Raw genomic sequence first — 6,521 nt, forward strand, 5'->3', positions numbered from 1 at the left:
ACTTGCTGGTATTTTAAAGTCTGTTTAACTCATGGACTGAAAGGAAGCATCATGCTAGTAGTCGAGAGATCTGGTCTGTGGATCAGCCACTAATTCACCAGGTATCTGTGGACTAGTTCTAACTTCTCTGGGCCTCTTTATTCTCACCTGTAAAATGGAAAGGAGCAGATAGCTAACCCCTCCACCCCCAAAGATGAAAAACTTTATGGTTAGGAAGATTTCACCTGATGCCAATTCCATGCACACACTTTTTGAAAGTAAATGCAATAATGCAAGTATCCAGCACTGTGCTAGAAGCAAGACCCTAATTGCTGGAGGTAGTCATAATCCAGCACAACAATACAACATAGACTTGTAAAGAGATTGACTGAAGAATACAAAATCATGCACCATCAAGTACCCAAAGAAATGTCTCTAGTGCAATCTTCCTTCTGTCTGGCATTTCCTTGAACCAAGCTAAAAACCCACTGCCATCAAGTCAGTCAGTGTCAACTCATGGTGACTCCATGGGTGTCAGAGTATAACTATACTCCATGCAGATTTCAATGACTGATGTTTTAGACATAGATTGCCACTCCTTGCTTCTGAGGTACCTCTGGGTAGACTCGAGCCACAAAACTTTCAGTTAACATACTCATGTTAACAATTTGCAACCCCAGGGACTTCTTAGATATACAGACTCTAATAAACTAAAAACTGTCAACTGATTTCATTGAGTATTTATTGTTGTTGTTGTTGTTATGTGCTGTCAAGTCGGCCCCGACTCATAGCGACCCCTCCTTGGGTTTCCGAGGCAGTATCACTTTGGAAGTAGATTGCCCCATCTTCAAAAACCAAACCAAAGTCACTGCTGTCAAGTCAATTTGACTCATAGTGACCCCTCCTTGGGTTTCTAAGGTGGTATCTCTTTGGAAGTAGATTGCACAATCTTCTGAGGAATGGTTGGTGGGTTTGAACTGCTAGCCTTCTGGTTAGCAATCACATACCTAAAGCACTACACCATCAGAGCTCTGGTGGTGCAATGGTTAAGGCATTTGGCTACTAACCAAAAGGTCAGAGGTTTAAACCCATCAGCTGCTCTGTGGAAGAAAGATGAGGCAGTCTGCTTCTGTGAAGATTTACAGCCTTGGAAACCCAATGCAGGTCACTATGAGTCCAGATGGACCCAATGACAGTAAGTTTTGAGGTACTGTTTTAAGCATATTACATGTCTGAGTCCATTTAATCCTCACAATTGTCTGAAATGCATATTATTTCCTCATGCATGTGAGGAAAACAAGGCAGAGAAAGAGGAATTAGCTAGCCCAAGGCCCTACAGCTGAGAGAGGCAGGATTCAAATCCAGAAAATCCAGCTTTGGAGCCTAATCTCTTAATCACTCCACAAAGGTCTTATATAAGGATGGAACAAGGAAACACAAAGAAGGGACCTGGACAGCCATTGGGGCTGGAGAAGGACTACATGGACCAGTACTAACCACCACGTGCTGAGCACTTATTTTGTCCAATGTTCTGTGCTAAGCATTCTCCCTATATTAGCTCATTTACTCCCTGCAATATAGTTCAACTAAGAAATGTTTATTGAGGGCCACTTGGACTTAAACATGCCAATGACTGTGAAGATGGCACAGGACCAAGCAACGTTTTGTTCCGTTACTCATAGGGAGCCAGGAGCCAGAGCCACCTTGACATTAGCTAATGGCAGTGGTTCAGGAGCCACTTGTACCAGGAGCTATGAGGAAACTTGCATAATTAGTCCCATTTTATAGATGTGGGAACTACAGCTCAGGGACGATAAGCAGCTCATCCATATTCCCAAGTGGCAGCGTCACCGGTTTTGAGGCCAAGTCTCTCTGACTCCACAATCTGTGCCTCTGTTGTAGGTAAAGGCTTTTTATGGTCATTTTTGTGGTCTAGGAAACCAGTTTTAGTCTGGGGCACATTTTGATAAATTTGCTGCAAATGCCTCTTCTAATTGAGAATTAAAGACATGTTCTGTTTTTGTTTGTATGTCTGTTAGGAGACAAAGCTACACAGGAAAGCAAAATTGCTGGATGCATTGACGGAAAAGCAAGCATTGCAATCCACCATTGCCTGGCAAGCCAGTGCCATTTGCTGTCATTGCCAAGGTGAGAGGCAGGCAGTGAGGAGAACCTGTGGAATGGCAGCACAAACAGGTGAAGGTCAAATGGGGCAACTGAATTCCAGGCCACAGGATGAATTGCCAATGAGGAGTGATTGGTAAGGTGTCAGCCCTCCAGGAAAAACAGACAGCCCTGGAGTCCTGATGAGCTGTGAGCTCTTGTGAAGTCAATCACTCTTGTTGACTTGTTGACAGTCTGGGAAGTTCTACGTGTTTGAAGGCCAGCTCAGGCCTGGTTTTTAGTAGAAAAAGGCTCTTTGTACCACAGTGAGTCGATAAGAAGACTGAAAGTTGGAATTGAATTGAATTAATAGGGTTTTCGGAGGAAAATGGCTACCTCTCATATAGATCTGTACAGTTTTGTACTAGTTTCACATCCACAATCTTAGATGACCTATGGGAGGGATGTCACAGGCTATTTTTCTCCTGATCATATTGATGAGGGAAGGCAAGCTCAGAAAATTTAACTGAATTACAGAAGCTCATACCATCAGGTCTTCAACCAGAAGATGAAAATTTATTTGAGCAATTTCATTCCTGTATTATAACCCAGAGGTGAGGTCTCCTAGGCAAGCAGGACATTCTTTGGTCAGGGGTAGTTAGATATAAAACTCAAAATAATATTAAATTCTAAAAATGCAGATCATCCCTATGACCATGTGCTGAGTGTGGCTGCATGACAATGAGTGGATAAGGCACTTGACTGTTAACTGGTAGGTCAGCAGTTCAAATCCACCAGCTGCTCTGTGGAAGACGGGGCTATCTACTTCCATAAAGATTTAAAGCCTCAGAAACCCAAAGGGTCACTATGAGTTGGAAATGACTCAATGGCAGTGATTTTTTGTTGTTGTTCCACTGGGCCTTTATGACTGGAGTGGGTCCAACTGTGTCTCTCAAAAAGATCTGGCGAAATCCTAAGCTCTAGCACCTGTGAATGTGACCTGACTTGGAGAGAGGATCTTTGCAAATGTAGTGGAGTATCCTTAGATGAGATCATTTCGGATTTAGGGATGGGCAGATTTAAATCCAATGACTGGTGTCTTCACAAGAGAAAATGAAGGGATATTTGAGACACAGAGATACAGAGGGGAAAGCCATGTGAAGACAGAGTGGAGACTGGAGGGATGCAGCTACAAGCCAAGGACTGACAACAGCCACCAGACACTCTGAGAGAGGGATGGGACAGGTTTTCCCTCAGAGCCTCCAGAAAGAAGAAAACCTGCTGACATCTTGATTTCAGACTTCTGGCCTCCAGACCTGTGAGTGAATACATATGTCTAATGATTTAAGTCACCAACCAACAAACCAAACCCACTGCCATTGAGTTGATGCTGACTCATAGCACTCCCCTAGGACAAAGTAGAACTGCCCCATAGAGTTTCCCAGGCTGCCTCATCTTTCTCCCACAGAGTGGCTGGTGGGATTGAACTTCTGACTTTTTGGTTAGCAGTCATATACTTTAATCACTGCACTACCAGAGCTCCTTTTAAGCCACCAAGTGTGTGGTAATTTGTTACGGCAGCCCTAGGAAATGGAAACAGCAGCCACACAGCCCAATACAGTTACAATGACCTTGTTGTAAGCATTACACTTAATCCATGAACCTCAATTAAGTACTGAGCTATGCATATGCCCTGTTGAGTGCAGGGGTAGTACACACATTCATGATCCATAATGGACATATTGAGGATTAGAGGTAATGTGTGGAAGGCTCACAGCACAGGCTCTGGAACATAGGAAGCTGTCACCTGAGGACAATTTGCCTTTTGTCCTGATGGCAGGGGGCCACACAGACCATGTGGGTCACATACAGAAAATCAACACCTGTGCACAAGTTTCCTGACACATTGAGCCAAAACAGCCAAGCACACATATTTCACTTTGCTAGGGATAGAAAAAAGAGAAAAAAACAGTTCAACAGCAGTGACCCTATGTATGTCAGAGTAGAACTGTGCTCCATATTAACTAAAAACCAAACTCACTGCCATCGAGTCGGATCCGACTCTAGTGACTCCCACTGGATTTCTGAGGTGGTAAATTCTTATGGAAGTAGATTGCCCCATCTTCTGCACAGTGGCTGGTGGGTTAGAACCACCAACCCTCTAGTTAGCAGTCAAATGCCTTAGGGACTACACTACCAGAGCTCCTTTAAGTGCTTACTGGAGGTGATTAAATGAAGGAGAGATTAAATAAACAATTTCTAACCATTAAGATTAAAGATTAAAGGTTAGATACAATCTCTAACCACGAAGGTTAAAGGTTAGAGACAATCTCTAACCAGGAAGGTTAAAGGTTAGAGATAATCTCTAACCAGGAAGGTTAAAGGTTAAAGGTTACAGACAATCTCTAACTATGAAGGCTAAAGATTAAAGGTTAGAGACAATATATAACCATGAAGGTTAAAGGTTACAATCTCTAACCATGAAGGTTAAAGGTTAGAGACAATCTCTAACCATGAAGGTTAAAGGTTACAGAAAATCTCTAACCATGAAGGTTAAAGGTTAGAGACAATCTCTAACCATGAAGATTAAAGGTTAAAGGTTAGAGACAATCTCTAACCATGAAGGTTAAAGGTTAAAAGTTAGAGACAATCTCTAACCATGAAAGTTAAAGGTTAAAGGTCAGAGTGATACTGCTTCAGATACCCAAGGAGGGGTCTCTATGAGTCGGATCCGACTTGACGGCAGTGAGTTTGGTTTGAGTGAGTAGACTCTCAAGTGTTGAGAAGCTCCATCTCAGGTTCTGCATTTCCTTCTCTACTAGTCAGGGAGGATAAAAGAAAACAGTCATTCTTATAGGCTTTGCCTTGTGAAGCCCTCAAAGTGCTGTACTCAATAAGCTTATATACCATCCCACCTCCAAAGTTCTAAGAAGCTAGCTGGAGCTGATACTATCTCCAAGATAGTGCTCATAATTACCAGACAGTTCCTTTGGTCTAGGCCCCAAGAGCTCCTAAAGCACTGGCCTTGAACATGGCAGTGGAAGGTTTCTCCCATACATTCCTGCAGGCTTCAGGCAGGGAACTGGTTATGATGGTGAATGAGCCCATCAACCACTGGGCTTCTTTATGTCCCTTTTCCACAGTAAAGGGAAGTAGGGGGCCCCTAGCTGAGCTGATTCCTTTGGTGTTTGCATGTGCACAGATGGGTCTGGTGACAGCTTCTCCAGGCTATGAGAGAGCTGACAGATCTTTGTAACCTGTGAGCAAATGCTAAGGATTCTGGTCTGTTGTCTTCTATACCAATGGAGGGTGTCCAACTCCAGCAAAATGAATTTGAAGGGAGCCCTGGTTAGTGGTCACAGATACCAGGGATCTAACTTTGGAATGCTAGGGCTACAAGGGGCCTTGGAGCCCTCAGGACTTCTGTCCATTATCTCTCCACCTGGGTGAAAACAGTACTGATTTCTTCTTCTCCTGTCACACTCTCATGACCCATCAAATACTAATCCCCATCCTACTACCCAAAGACATCATTTTCCTGCCTCCTCTTCTCCAGTTCCCATGCCACACTGTCTTCTCTCTTCACTGCCCACACTGTGCAGTAACACACTATGCTCCCTGCCTCCAGTTCCTCCTTACATCTCCTTCCAGTCAATGCTCCACATACCTGCCATATGGCTTCCCATATTACAGCAGATCATTGGAGAAAGGCAGAAAAAAGTGTTAGAAAAAAAGTGAGTCAGAAGATCTGCTCTAAACCAAACCTATATATATGTGTGTGTGTGTGTGTGTGTGTGTGTATAATCCTAATAGGATTATTATATGATTGAGGTCATATAGTTCAAGCAACCAGCAGGATGTCTGGAACAAAGTGGATGCTCTTCTCCATTATTATGTTGATCCTTTCCTCAAAGACCACAATGACTCCCTATTGCCTAGAGAATAAAAGCCAAACTCCTAACACTACATACAAGGTAAAAAGAGTTAAGACTAAAATCTATCTGTCTCTCTGGTTGGTCTTCCATTCTGTCCCTCCAGCACTGGATGCTTCAGCCAATGTGTACAATCCACTGTGTGTCAGCTGTCCTTTCTCTCACGTTGAGTGCTTGCTGCTTTCTCTACCAAGATGAAACCTTTTCCCATCTCTGATTGTTGAAATCCTCCCATTCTTTAAGGCCCTTCACAGATTTCTCCTCCTCCACAAACTTGGAGTAATCCCTCATTTGCTGAGTGACAGTCATACACTGCCTCTCTTTCTTCTGTTGTTTGTCATTTTCCTCCTTGTATTTTTTGGTAATGCACACACATATCCATTCCTGACTTGACAGCAGGTGCTATGTATTATTTATCTCTCTATCCTCAGAAGCAAGCATGATGAATGGCACAGAATATATACCCAATATATGTTAGCTGAACTGAATTATTAGTCCTTGAGTGAT

Source organism: Orycteropus afer, unplaced genomic scaffold, assembly GCF_000298275.1.
Source record: "Orycteropus afer afer isolate SDZICR_OR568_19922 unplaced genomic scaffold, OryAfe1.0 scaffold00106, whole genome shotgun sequence".
In the NCBI taxonomy this organism is placed as follows: Eukaryota; Metazoa; Chordata; class Mammalia; order Tubulidentata; family Orycteropodidae; genus Orycteropus; species Orycteropus afer.